The sequence below is a fragment of the Scyliorhinus torazame genome, chromosome 17 (assembly GCF_047496885.1).
Source record: "Scyliorhinus torazame isolate Kashiwa2021f chromosome 17, sScyTor2.1, whole genome shotgun sequence".
Classification (NCBI taxonomy): Eukaryota; Metazoa; Chordata; class Chondrichthyes; order Carcharhiniformes; family Scyliorhinidae; genus Scyliorhinus; species Scyliorhinus torazame.
In genome coordinates, this window is record NC_092723.1 from 42,019,549 (window position 1) to 42,035,253 (window position 15,705).

The following is a 15,705-nucleotide window of genomic DNA, read 5'->3' on the forward strand; positions in this document are numbered from 1 at the left end:
TTTTCAGCATTTTCTATTTTTTTATTAAAAGCAAGCAGCAGCTTACTCATTTTCACTGCATTTTACATCAAGAACATCAATGTCGTAAAACTTGGGAAATGAATTGTGTTGTACATGTTGTGATTAAAACTATAAATTTTATTTAAAATGCAGCTTTCAACAACTGGAAGTGTAACTAGCTGTTGGAAGAATTTGACATTCACCATGGACTGCCATTTTACACTGCAGTTTGGTGGCTCAGTCAGGGAGTTGTGTTGAATCGCCTGTTCTAGGAACAGACATGGATAAATATTACTGACTTACAGGGCCGGCACAGTGGTTAGCACTGCTGTAGCACAGCGCCCTGCTCAGGTTTGATTCTGAGTGACTGTCTGTGTGGAGTTTGCAGGTTCTCCCCCTGTCTGCGTGTGTTTCCTCTGGGTAATCCGGTTTCCTCCCACAGTCCAAAGATATGCAGGTTAGATGGATTGACCATGATAAATGCACAGGGTTATGGGGATAGGGCAGGAGAGTAGGCGTAAGTAGAGTGCTCTTTTGGAGGGTTCGGTTTGGACTCGATGGGCCGAATGACCTCTTTCTGCACTGTGATTTCTATAATGAGTTACTTCAAGACTTTGCTTGTAGGGTGAAAATATTATGGAGCACAGAAACCCATTCAACAGGAGAAGGGAGGAGTACCATCAATTGGTGATAGAGTACAATGCCATTGTTGGAACCTTTCAGCAGTGAGAGAAGTAACTTACCATATTTCCCTGGCTTGAAATCACTTGGTAACATCGTCCAGACTCAATGTAAAAGCTGTGAAAGGAATTTCAAGAAAAATGCTTCTTGCAAGATCTTGCAATTTTCGACATACTACCTCCTGTCAATGTGTACAATGTACCAGAGAAGCTCCAGAGACAAGCTATTGAACTGTATTGTGGCATTCTGTTGAAGGACATGTTTTCTAATATTGTGGTTACTGTGTTTTGTTAATGCCAGAGACCAAATGATTTCAACCTGCGACTTTGCATCAAGAATTCTTTCCATCTTTGCGATCATGTGCATGTGTGAACATGTAATCTCACTGTGAACATTAATATCTAAACTGTGCATTCAACTTTGTGGTACAAACCTATGTTTAATACACAAGACAGTGCAATATTACTTTGCTCCAGAAGTTGACATAATGTTTCAAGCCAAATTATGCCAGGTATCAGGGAGCAGCAGTAGCAGTTAATCAAACTTATTTTATTTGCAACAACTTTTATGACCTCAAGAGTTGATACATTTACCTGGACATTGTGATAATAAAGCAACACTTCACAGTTTCTAGAAAGCAGATTCAGGGTGGCATGGTGGCGCAGTGGATGGCACTGCTGCCTACGGAGCTGAGGACCTCAAGAAGTTCCACAGCATTATATTTTGCAAGGACTATAATCTCCCCTGGGATTGAATTGTCTACTCATCCAGAAAATAAAAACTGAATTGTGAACGATTGTGTCTAGGGTGTTGTATTGGAGGACATTAATTGCAGCAAGGGTATTTTTATAGTATAGGTTTGATTTGAAGCTGTGCCTGAGTTCGAGAGAGAATTTGCTTTGTTCAATCAGATTTATGAAAGCATATATTTCTGGTTGTTTTACTTCAAATCAAGTCTCTCTGAGTCCTTAGGGCAGACAGGAGACTCATGATAGGTTCACGGTGAAGAACCATTAGTCAGGTACATTGTTACAAGCTCAATTTTACCCTGAAAGTGCAGAATCTATAGAATCCATACAGTGCAGAAGGAAGCCATTCGGCCCAATGACCTTCCAAAAGAGCACTCTACCGTGGCCTCTCCCCTGCCCTATCCCCGTAACCCTGCTCATTGATCATGGCCAATCCACCTAACCTGCACATCTTTGCACTGTGGGCGGAAACCGCAGCACCCGAGGAAACACACGGAGATAAGGAGAGAATGTGTAAACTCCACACGGTCACCCAAGCCCAGAATCAAACATTGGTCCCTGGCACTGTGAGGCAGCAGTGCTAATCACTGTGCCACCATGAAACAGGTTTGTCATTTTCTCGCGGAATAGATAAATTTACAATTATTGAAAATGTATGGTTTGACCTTGTGCATTGATTTACTTGTTCAGTATTCAAAAAACCTGCCTGGCATTTAAGCCACAGAGTGATCAAATGTTTATTGTTCCGCTGTCCAAAGCCAAGGAAATACATGGTAGCAGATTGTCTTTCCAACATAGAGTGGTAAGAGTTACCTATTCAACCCTAAAGTTGATACATTTATCTGGACATTGTGAAAATAAAGCAACAGTTCACAGTTTCTAGAAAGAATGATTCAGGGCGGCACAGTGGCTCAGTGGTTACCACTGCTGCCTATGGTGCCGAGGACCTGGGTTTGATCCTGGCCCTGGGTCACTGTTGGTGTGGAGTTTGCACATTCTTTCCGTGTCTGCGTGGGTTTCACCCCCACAACCCAAAGATTTTTTAAAAATTTAGAGTACCCAATTCAATTTTTCCAATTAAGAGGCAATTTAGCATGGCCAATCCACCTACCCTGCACAGATTTTGGGTTGTGGGGAGAAACCCACGCAAACACGGGGAGAATGTGCAAACTCCACACGGACTGTGATCCAGAGCCGGTATCGAACCTGGGACCTCAGCACCCTGAGGCAGGATTGCTAACCACTGTACCACAATGCTGCCCCCTCCCCCCCAATCCAAACATCTGCAGGTTAGGTGGATTGGCCACGCTAAATTGCCCCTTAATTGGAAAAAAATAATTGGGTACTCTACATTTAAAAAAAAAGAAAGCAAAGATTAATTTACACATGTGCCCAGCAGCTTTGAAACTGGGAAAGTATCTAATGGACAATTTTCTGGCTTTGTTCATGTAGCGAGGAACCTTCCCAAAGAGGGTGCACAGTGGAAATGTGGGAACATATCCTGCATGATTTTCCAACCTTCGAAATAATGGTTCGATAATCTCCACAATGGATATCTGAATTTGCCATATGTACTTCAGTAAGACAAAAGTCAGAAAATTAACACTGAAATAAAAATTCCAAAACATAACAGCACCCTGTATTGTGGGAAGGCACAACTTTGATAGTAAAAACCTTGTCAGTCTCCCTTGTTGCCATTCATTGCTCGTGCTAATTCCAATGTTTTCATCAATATAGTGAAACAGAGCATCTTGCTCTAAGTAATTCAGTGGTGACCACTAACTAACTGACTGATCAACACCAAATTCAAGATGAAAGAATTTGAGTGCCTGCGTCAATTTTATAGCTGTGGTATCAATGCTGCTCCCCAGTCGCAGATCTGATTACAGGTGTTATGGGCCAGGGTTTAGAGAACCTGAAAGTGTATCATGGAGTTCACCTGACCCACAACTTTTGTTTTAACATACAATTTTAATGAGGTATTTTTTGGCGTTACAAACAACAACAGTATAAAAAGTGCACAAAGAACAATAAACATAGTGCAAACACCGACACCCGTCCCTCCGAGACCCGCCTATTTAACCCGCTATTCTACGCTACCCTAGCCCTCCCCCCCCCCCGCTGCCGATTGATTCTCCGCAAAGATGTCGATGAATGGTTGCCATCTCCGGGCGAACCCTAACACTGACCCTCTCAAGGCGAACTTAATCTTCTCCAGGCCGAGAAAGCTCGCCATGTCGGTTAACCAGGCCTCCGACTTTGGGGGCTTTGACTCTCTCCAAGCTCCTGGACTCCCGGATCTTCCGATACCCCAAAAATCGCCACCTCTGGACTCATTGCCACCCTTGTTTTCAATACTCTGGACATAACTTCAGCAAACCCTTGCCAATGTCACCGAAGTTTTGGACACGCCCAGAACATGTGGAAATGGTTCGCTGGTCCTCCCGCACATTTTACACACCTGTCCTCCACTCCAATGAATCTACTCATTCGGGCAACTGTCATATGAGCCCGGTGGACCACCTTGAATTGGATCAAGCTGAGCTTTGCGCATATAGCGGTCGCGTTGACTCTGCTCAACGTGTCAACCCATAAGCCGTCCTCCATCTCTCCAACAAGCTCCTCCTCCCACTTATGCTTCAGCTCCTCGGTCTGCGTCTCCTCCGCCCCCATTAGTTCTTTGTAGATGTCCAAGACACTCCCCTCCGCCACCCATCCTCCAGACACTACCCTATCCTGGATCCCCCTTAGTGGCAGGAGTGGGAAGGATGATACCTGCCTGCGCAGAAAGTCCCGCACCTGTAAATATCTGACGTCATTCCCTCTTGCCAACCCAAACTTCTCCTCCAGCGCCCTCAAGCTAGGGAAGCTCCCTTCCAGGAACAGGTCCCCCATCCTCTCAATTCCCGCCCTTCGCCATAGTCGAAACCCCCCATCCAGGCTCCCTTGGGCAAACCGGTGGTTGTCACATATTGGAGACCAAACGACCCATAACTTTTAATAGATTGTGGTATGGGGAGCACACGGCCCACTCTGCAGGTGTGGTGGAGCAGAAATGGAAAAGTATTTTTTTAAAGCAAAACAATGTTTATTCTATGAACTCAAGTTAACCTTTTTAAAACATACAGTGAACATCTTAGCAACCATCAATTCAAATACAACCACCAAAGACTACAACACTAAGTAATCCTTTAAGCTTTCCTTTTAACATCCATATGACTTTTACCTTTTACCAGAAGCACATCAGGTTAAAGTCACTACTGTTATTAGTTTTAAATCACCAGAATTGATTTACAGTCTTTAGATTACAGAGAGAGATTCATACACCCTCTGGCTGTGACTGCAGCTATCCAGCTCTGAAAACGAAACTAAAACACGCCCTGCAGCCTGCTCAAAAACAAAAGTAAAAAGCTGACAGACAACCCAGCTCCACCCACTCTCTGACATCACTGCAGTAGTAAACACCCATTTCTTAAAGGTACTCTCACTACAGATATTTATATACACACTCATTTATAAACACCCATTTCTTAAAGGTACTCTCACATGACACCTCCCCCCAAGAAAAATAAATAAACCATCAACTTCAAGATGGTTTCATTTTTCACCTTTTCACTATCCTTTAAGAAATGCACACAGTAAATATACTTTTTGTTTCAAAAAGCAACACACGCAAACAGTAATAATAATATTGTCTATTTTTGTTCTTCTTCCTCCAACTGAAATCCTTCCTGTTTGAGTCTCTTTGAACAAGAAGGTCATTTCTTAAAGGTACTCTCACATGACACAGGTGATTGTATAATTCATCTATGGCTTTATTGGAAAGGTGCAGCCTTCTTAAACATTGCTTCTAAATGGCATTAAGCATGTTCTGTGGCAGATGATAATTAGTTTACATGAGGTAAGTGTGGATAATGATAGTCCTTCTCCTATATCCTCTGATTTAACTGGATCTCGGCTTCTCATTCTTATTCTTACTCGCCAACACATTCAACAAATCGAAGCTTGTGAATGAATGAATGCTGTTGCACCTAATTTAATTTAATTGCTTTTTACAGTATCTATTGTTCTTCTCTGCATAGTGCTTCTGATGGCTATTACTCCGCTTCACTGCTAATAAGTTTAGTGCAAGGTGGAAGACAAATGGAAAATTTTGCTTTTTCACCTGCAGGTAGTTTTTAATTCACCATAATAAATCAAAAAGACCTATTGAAGCTTGCTTTGTTAAGGAAAGGTCATGCCTGACTAAATTGATTGAATGTTTTCAGGAGATAGAAAGGAGGATCGATACGGGTAACACATTTGATATAGTCAATGTGGATGCTAACAAGGCATTTGACAAAATCCCACATGATAGATTAGGCAGAAAATTAAAGAAAAACACAAGGATTCCAGCGAAAGGTGACCAGTTGCAACCAAATTGACTGTATAAATGGTTCATGTTGATGGGAATTTTTGTGATTGGAAGGCTGTTGCCAGTCTGATTCTATAGAGCTCAGTACTAGGTCCCTGGTTATTTTTACGATATATATAAATTATTTTGATTTAAATGTAGGCGGTTAGGAATGATTAACCGTGGGCAGCACGGTAGCACAGTGGTTAGCACAGTTGCTTCACAGCTCCAGGGTCCCAGGTTAGATACCCGGCTTGGGTCACTGTCTGTGCGGAATCTGCATGTTCTCCCCGTGTCTGCATGGGTTTCCTCTGGGTGCTCCCACAGTCCAAAGATGTGCAGGTTAGGTGGATTGGCCAAGCTAAATTGCTCTTAGTGTCCAAAAAAGGTTAGGTGGGGTTACTGGGTTACGGGGATGGATTGGAAGTGTGGGCTTGGGTGGGGTGCTCTTTCCAAGGGCTGGTGCAGACTCGATGGGCTGAATGGGCTCCTTCTGCACTGTAAATTCGATGATTCTATGATGAAGTTTGCAAATTATGTGAATATTAGCTGTGTGATTCATTGTGAAAAGAAATCTGTAGACGACAGGAAAATAACAATAGACTGATCAGGTGGGCAGAAAAATGGCAAGTGGGTTTCAATCCTGAGAAATATGAGGTAATGCATTTGGGGAGGACACATAAGCCAAGGAGTCTTCAATAAATCGTTGGATTCTGAGAAACGTCGAGGAGCAGAGAGAGGGTATTGGAGTGAACCACAGGTTCCTGGAGGCAGCAGACAGGCAGATAATCTCCCTGTGTCTGCATGGGTTTCCTCCGGGTGCTCCAGTTTTCTCCTACAAGTCCCGAAAGGCATGCTGTTAAGTAATTTGGTCATTCTGAATTCTCCCTCTGTGTACCCAAACAGGTGCCGGAATGTGGCGACGAGGGGCTTTTCACAGTAACTTCATTGCAGTGTTAATGTAAGCCTACTTGTGACAATAAAGATTATTATTATTATTAAGATAGTCAAGAAGGAATGCTTTCCTTAGTTGACCAAGAGGCTGCTCTGAAGTATAGGTTGTGAGTCAGGAATGGAAATGAAGCCAGGGGTGTGTGTAATATGTCAGAGAGCGTCGTTTCTGCGCCATATGTCGGAGGAATCTTGTTGGAGGTCTGTCTCTGACCGTACTTCCCTCCAAACGTATTGTGGATTCTGTATCCAGATCAAATGCTGAGCCTTCCATCTCCTGCTGACCTGGACACCCGTCCCTGAAGAGTTATGGTCCTAGGCTAACAGATGGTATGCAGAGAGTGGGGGTGGTGAGGGGCTGATTCAACTGGCGGAGCTACCCCTAGAGCAGGCTCCCTGCCCTAGAGATTGTCCACGTGTTTACATACAGTCCGTTCTCTGGTCTTGACCCCTCAGGGCGAGATGGTAGGCTGCGCGCAATCTCACACTGGTCAGCTCATTACATATGCATGCGCAAGGAGTACAGCAGATTCCGTGGTGGGGACAGGCGGGAAGTTGCTATTCTCATCCTTACCCCAGGGGGGATCGAAGGTCTGAATGCCATATTTAAAGGGCAGCTGGACAGCCATTTACTTGATGCAAGCCAGTGGCATTGCTGGTACTGTCGTTATTTCACCCTGTCAGAAACACCATTGGTGCAGAGCAGACAATGTGCTTCTCCACTGTTTAGCATGGCCTCTCTGCAGAATGTCCTCGAGGCCGTCTGGGAAAGGCAGGAGGTGCTGTTTCCCAGGAATGGCATCCTGCCCGACAATGGTGTCAGTCGAGCTTAACGCCCGTGGGCCCCCAAAGAAACCTGGCTCCAGTGCAGGAAAAAGGATGAACGACTTGCTGTACACCCCCAGGGAACACTTGCTGCAAAGTAACACTCATAAGTGAATGAGTCAGGCTAAGTGTGCGAGTGCACACGGATGTCAGACAAGAGTATGGCTTGCAGGACACAGCAGCAGATAGGACATGTGTGCCAGCTGCTTCATGCTATCAATATTCTACCAGTTACAGGACATTGCGCTTGTTAATCACTTACTGGGGTGGAGACAGGAGCTGGTATAGGCATGCATGCTCCTAAATTGCTCATGCACCCATTGGGATGACAGCCAATCCTTCTGTCTGTCTGAAGGACAAAAATTTGCAATTAAAGCCTAGGAAACCCGATAAGGTAAATCAAAACAGCAATTAATTTTCTGCCGTTTTCTCCATTATGGTTCCCGGTATCCACCGGGCGCCGTCCTCAAAATTCCAGATGTAGACTCTGTCCCCGATTTGTATCCTCTGTCCTGCTTATGGTGGTCATGATGCCTCTTCTAGTGGTCTTGTTTCTTTTTCACCTTCCCGCCAAGGTTGGGAAATGTCAAACTTAGACGTGTCTGGAGACATCGACCCATCAGTAACTCTGCCGGTGCTACCCCAGTCATAGCATGTGGATGGTCTGATAATTAAATTAAAAATATGCCTGTTTTGTTTCAAGACCTCATAGTTTGTTTTTTCAATGCGCCGCTTAAAGTTTCGCACTGCCTGCTCAACTAGACTCTTCAAAGAAGGGTGATATAGGATGGTTCGAATATGCTTCATCCCATTCACTTGCATAGACCCCGACACTTCTTGACTTGTGCAAAGGGCAGCCAAGGATATCCCACTACTCCCAATGGTGGAGTGAGGCTGATGGAAGGAGCTCTGATGCTCTTGGCAAGCTGCACACTGCTGTACCATCCGTTCAATGTCACCATCGAGCCCTGGCCACCACACGTAGCTTCTGGCCAGCATTTTCATTTTGGAAACCCCCGGATGTCCACTGTGGAGGTCTTACAGAATGGTTTTCAGGCCTGGCCTCGGGATGACCATGCGAGCTCCCAGAGGAGGATGCCTTCTTCTACGCTGAGCTCCCCCTGTTGTGCAGGCTCGCAACTCTTCCGGGAGCTTAACTTGTAGTCCTCCATGTAGGACGATGTGACGCAGTTTTGCTGAGGGGATCTGTTTACGCAATCTGTGTGCCTGGACGGTACTCAAACATTTACTTGTATGCTGCCAACAGCAATGCCCATCGCTGGATCTTGGCTGAAGCTATTCGCAGTGTCATTTTCCTCTTTGAAAAGGCCGAGTAAGGGCTACAGCCCATGATTATCGAAAAATGATGTCCTTAGACATTCTGATGATACTTTTGAAAGTAAAAATCACGGCCAGTCCTTTCTTTTCAATTTGTGCTGTGGCGCTCTTCATCAGCCAGGGTTTTTGATGCGTAGGCTATCAGCCACTCTGTCTCATCGTCCTGCCAATGGGACAACACTATCCCAATGCCATATGGGGAGGTGTCACACGAGAGGATAAGTCGTGATGCCAGGTCATAATGTGTCAGTAATCTGGAGGATAGTAGCTGATGCTTCACTCTGGCAAATGCGTTTACTTGTGGTACCTTCTAAATCCATTTTTGGTGCTTCTTTAGGAGCGTGTGCAGAGGCGCCAGTACAGTGGCCAGATTTGGAATAGGTTTTCTGTAATAATTTACGCCCCACAGGAACAACCTCAGTTGTGCTCTTGGGTGTTGGGGCACTCAAGCTTGATGGCTTAGACTTTCTCCTCTACAGGGTGTTACCCGTCTTTTTTGACCCGGTATTCCAGGTATATAATTTATTTTTCCTGAAAGATGCACTTGCCCCTCTTCAGGTGGATGACTGCTTCTGAAAATCGACAAAGGACTTCTTCTAGATTGTCCAGGTGTTCCTTTTTGGTGGCTCCTGTAATGAGTACATTGTCCAGGTCGACAGCCACCCTGGGGTGCCCTTGAAGAATGCCTTCCATCACCCACTGGAAAATTGCACATGCGGATGACACCTGAATGGGAGCTGGATGTACTCATATAATCCCCTGTGGGTGTTAATAGTTACGTATTTTCTGGATGTTGTGTCTAACTTCAACTGGAGGTACGCATGGCTCATGTCCAGATTCGTGAATGAGTGGGACCACTGGCACTTACCACTCTGTGAATTAGACCGGGTGTATAATCCCCAGGTTCTCCAGCCAACTCAGCTAGTCATCCATCTTTGATAGCAGGGCGTATGGGACTGAATGGGCCATAAAATATTTGGGTTGGGGATCCGGGTCAATGCAAATTTTAGCCATGGCCCTCTTTGTCTTGGCCAGGCCTTCTTGATGACTTCTAGGTATTTTCCCAGGGACTCCTTCAATCCGCCTGTACCCATTTGGAAATTCTTTTGCCAATCCAGACGGAGTCTCTATAATCAGTCGTGGCACAGAAGGCTCAGTCCGGGCCCCTGCACCACTGATGGTAGTCAGACTGATTGTTGTTCATGGGTAACTGGGCTCACCGTCGTCCCAATTTTTGTCTGGGGCCTTAGTGTCCTTTAGACCCAGTGATGGATTCCCAAATGAAGTTTTCGGAATGTTTGTTGTCTGATGACCAAGACAGCAGCCCCCATATCGATTTCCATGTCTAAGGGGTGACCATTTACTTGGAGGTTTATTTTAATTGGGGTCACCTTAGATGCTTAATGCATGTAGTTGCATGTAATCATCGTTCTTGGGTTGGGCAATAACACTGGCTCAGGGTGCTGGTGTTACCCTACCAGGACGATGTGTTCTCTGTTGATTCTGGTAACCTCCACCGCCACGGTTCTTGCGACTGCAAGTGCATCACTATTGTGAGTCCTCTTCCTTGTCCTCAGCGGTGACTGTGGTGGCTTGTGGCCAGCGGGTCTGACCACGGCATTGCTCAGGTGGCCATTGGGTCTCACAGGCCCTACTCTTGGGAGGTGTCATTCGTCGGAATGGGGGGGCTGTCCCCCAGTATTAACACCCACAGGGGCTGCCCAACAAGAGGGAGCGGTCCCAGACTGCTGGATATTCAGATTCTCATGCAGTTTGAGAGGAAGGTGCAGGGAGCTGGGTAAGGCCTGGAATGGGTCTGTGGTGATGGCGGGATAAGATTTTTTTAAGCTAGTGAGGATATCTCTAGACTATAGTTGTCAGATGCACCAACAGAGTGAGACATTTTTTGGATAAGGGAGTTTGCACAATCATCAGCTAAATCTTTCTGTTCTCCACTCCAGGTACCAGCTAGAATGCCAGGGCTAAGAGGAAGAGACAACCCAACCCCAGCTCCACCTCTAGGAAGGATACATCAGAAGCCCCAGAGAATATATCATCATGGCACCCATTGCCTGTTTAGGGCAGTTGGCTAGACAGCTGGTTTGTGATAAAGAACAAAACCAGCAGCACGGGTTCAATTCCCATACCAGCTGAGGTCATTCATGAAGGCCCACCTTCTCAACATTCCCCCTTGCCCGAGGCGTGGTGATCAATAGGTTAAATCACCACCAATCAGCTCTCCCCCTCAAAGGGGAAAGCAACCTATGGTAATCTGGGACAACGGTGACTTTACATTTACCCTTCACCACCTGTCATTCAGTGGCTCGGGGTCACAATCTGCTGTACACACCACAGCTGACAGAGGATGTTGTGTGTCCTCAGCGGTGGCTCGTGGCCAGCGGGTCTGACCACGGCATTGCTCAGGTGGCGATTGGGTCCCATAGGCCCTACTTTTGGGAGGTGTCATTCGTCGGATTGGGGGGGCTGTCAACGCTGTGTATGTCGAAAACCATGGAACCCAGGAACTCCTGGCCCCCCTTTTCCATGTTTTCACGGGAAAGTGATGGTTCTAAGGCCCTTTCTAGATCCAAGGCCAGTTCTGCCAACAATGTCTGTTGAGTCGCCATGTTATTAAGCCTCACACTAGGCCACCCCTCAACATCTCAGATCCCAACAGGACTACTGATCAGGCTGGCTTTTGTGAGGTGAGTTCTATGAGCCTCAGCTGATGGGCCTCCGCCCATTAACTGGGGAGCTCGTATTCCACAAGCCCAATGGGGAGATCAGTCAGGTTATCCCCGTGGTCTTGTGAGGGTTAGTACACATGCCCAATGTTAGTTATAGCCAAGATCTCTGACATTTGGAGGACTATTGGAAACCAGGGACCTGCTGAGCCCCATGCGGATGACGAGCATCTGGACTCGGCTATACGAGGCCTTTGGAGCTGCAGAGACAGACAGGTGAACACCAGGCAAATATGCCAGAAGTCATACACAGACTAGAACGAAGACTGAATGAGTCGATCTACGTTTGGTCTGCTGTCGTGGCTCCAGCGTGCGAGCCTCCAGGAAAGGGTGGTGGCCACCTTGGATACTTAGATCCAACAGAACACACAATGGCTGCCAGATATACACTTGGACCAGCACTCCATCCATTAGTGCAATGCAACAGTAGCTAGGTGAGAGGATGGGCAGCTTGATCTCTCTCTATAATGCTCCTTCTAATTAAGGAGACAGGGAGGTGCCATTAGACACCAACTGGGAGAAGGAATGACAGCAAGGCACCCTGAGGGCTTCATCCCAGGACTATCCAGGGCAACCTGCTGCTCCACCTCCCTCTGCCAGAGACCCCAGTGCCTCTAGCAGTTCAGGCTGAGGAAGGTGCACAAGGAAGGGGCCCCCTAGGCCTTGAGCCACTTGAAGACACCTTTCCAAGTCAACAGATAACCTGTCTTCCAGCATAATGCGGGCTGCCTCCACCTTAGCTGTGGTTATTCGGGGGGGGGGGGGGGGGGGGGGGGTGCGCACCTCGGTATAGTGGTAAGAAAAGACAGATTAAAAAAGTTTGGAAGGCACATCAGTGGCAAGGGCTGTGGACATTTTGCACTTGTAAATAAATGTTCACTTGCACGGTTTGGAAGTTTCCTGCACTGTCATTTTGCGGCTGGTTGCTTAAATTATCATGGGCATTGAAGGATGTGGAACTTCGATTAGGTCTTACATTTGAGACACTTGTCTCTCATTATCAGCATTGTGATCACTGAATATACTGACATGAGAATGCTTAAGCATTGGCCATCAATCTTCAATATGCAGCCTCGGCACACATGCAATCCTTCAGTTCAGCTCACCAGATTGACCTTTATGAGAATGTTGCCTGCGCAGTGTCCGCAGCCAGGACACTCCATCTCCTGCTGCTTTTGTGCTGATGTGAGGAGGATTTAGAGTACTCAAGGGAAGTTAAACAGGCTGAGTTGCAAAGAACACTATAGATGTAGTGTGAGGGTGAGAAGTGTGAGGCCCTCGATTGAAGAATAGGAAGCTAGAGGCTTTTCTACATGTTGAGAAAATGGAGAAGTGTGGGTGTCTAAGGTTCACCACTTAATTCAGGGACTGGAGAGTTAGCCCATGAGGTGAGAGTGAGGAGAATGAGCGTGTATGCTGGACCGTGCAGAAATCTGAGGTTATCTATTTGAAGCATAAAGACTTCTTACACATAACTGGGGCATCCAGAATCAGGTGACACTGCACCACAGGAAAAGGTTGGCCATCTAGGGTTGAAACATGTAGAATTTTCATGGAGGGTGGTGAGTGGTTGGAATGGAACAGAACATTCCATAGAACAGTGAAGGCATTGCCATTGAGTGTGCTTATCAATTAGATCGATGGATTTCTAGCTGATAAAGATGTCAAGGTGTTTGGGGTATTGAGGGAAATTGGTGACCAATTACAAGAACAGCCCTGATCAAGGTGAATGGTGGAGCAATCTAGAGGGAACAAGTGGCCTACTCAGGCTGTTCTTTTCTATGCACCTATATCTCCAAGTCTTTGCAATATTTAACAGGAGGAAATTACAGCTCGTTCAAGACTAGATATCAGACAAATAGTCCTGCAATTGTGTTGCCAATCAATGATTTTCAGAAGGAAATTAGATGGGCATGTGAGGGAAATAAATGGGAATAAGACTGGCTGTTAGTTTATTGAGCAACCACTTGACTTCCTGCAAATGGTGTAACAAGATGACCATGATATTTTGGATTAGTTCAATTAACAGAGACAAGAAGATCCCCATTTAGGTGATGTACTAAGATATTTTTAAAAATAGACAATATATTGCTGGTTTAAATTGGCAACTGAAAAAATGGTCCAAGTGGCTGAGTGCTGAAATTTGGAAAACTTTTGCTGTGAAGTACCAGTATCAACATTTTTAGGTTATGAATAACAGTTAAGATACACTATAAGCTTTCTGTACTTTTCCAATTATATCTAAGAAAACCAATATGACAGATGCCTTCATTTCCCCACAGCATTTTTAAGTATTCTTGCCAATCTGTATCAAGGTGACATAGAAGGGCCTGTCTGGTTTCCCTGTACATACCATTCCTATTAAATTTTAGCTCAGTCTTTAAAATAGAAACTGGATCAATTGCTTCTGATATAATTCATTTTGCCTTTGCCTTGGGTTTGAGTTTTAAGAATTACACAATACGGTACAAAGAGATGCTGTTTCAAGCAAAGGTACATTTTTTCTTCATTCCTAGTTACCCTGAAAAAGCAGCTCTGGGCCAAACTGTATGGCAAAAGATAGAATAAATGTTGATATGTCAACACATTCGCTTTATGCTCAAGATCAAAAATTTTAGTTTATTGGTACCGTGGGACTATTTTTACCATGAACAGACAATGCTTGGAAACTTTGTGTTGTGGACTGGTCTCTCTCAGGAATTGTTAAGAATTGGGGAAAATTAAGATTTAAAAAATCCAAAGTAAAACAGGGAGTTGATTAGAGGCAAACGTCTGGAGAAATGATTAGATGCAAATTCACCTATCAGTGCAAAACAAGTATTTGATATATGTGACTAGAGAAAACAATGGGGCTAGAGAAAACAATGGGGCTAGAGGTGGTAGCTTCAAAGTGGCGAGACAAGGAAACTGACACATACGGGATTCACTAATCCCGCGGCAGTGCCCACGCTATCGTAAATACGGTCGTGTTTTACATCGGCGTGAACAGGCCAACGCGACTAATTCTGGCCCGCAAAAGGGGCCAGCACAGCACTGGAGCAGTTCACGCCACTCCAGCTGCTGATCCTGACGTGAACTAGGCGCCGCGGGATCTGCGCATGCGCAGTGGCACCGGCTCCAACGCACGCATGCGCAGTGCCTTCCTTCAACCCGGAAGAAACGAGGCCCAACCAGAGAGGCCGGCCCGCCGATTGGTGGGCCCCAATCGCGGGCCAGACCAGATTTGTTGCCCCCCTCCGGGGTCAGGCCCCCCCTCCGGGGTCAGAACCCTCCCATCCCTTCCACGCAGAGTTCGCGCCAGCTGAGAGCAGGTGTGGATGGCGCCGGCGGGACTCGGAGTTTTCACGACGGCCGCTCGGACCATCCCGGGCCGAGAATCGGTGGGCCGGCCGCATAGAGCGGCCCCCGACCAGCGCCGCAACAATTCTCAGCTCTGCGGAGAATCGCGTGCCGGCGTCGGGGCGGTATGGCGCGATTCGTGCCGGTCGCAGGGATTCTCCGGCCCAGGCCCGGGCTGAGAGAATCCTGCCCAGTATAACTGTAGTTCAGGTAACATAGATAATTAGGGACCAGGGGATAGTTTAAAGCAAAAGTATGTGTATATAGTCATCAGTGTACTTAAGTGTCATAGTGTATTATAGTCCTTCTTGTCTTGTGTATTTTTGTCTTTCTTTAAGTTAATAAATATTTTTTATTAATTGTTGACACAATGACTGTACTGTTTCTCACTGGGTTGCACATTATTCCTCACATTATACAAAAAAACACACATATACAACACTATGAACCGGTGTTCCAAGTTGCCCTTCTGGGTTTTTGGGATACCCTCGCAGTTAACATCACTGTGGTTCGTAACACGTTACTGAGATAGTCAAAAGCATACAGCCACAGAAATCCCCTTCAGAATAGCTTCTAGCTTTACCTGGACCCTTGTTAAACTTGTTTAAAGTTGTTACTTCAGCAAAAAGTTTGCAGCAGCTCAGTGTTAATCTTAAATTGCCCATTGCTTAAAAAGTAAACATGC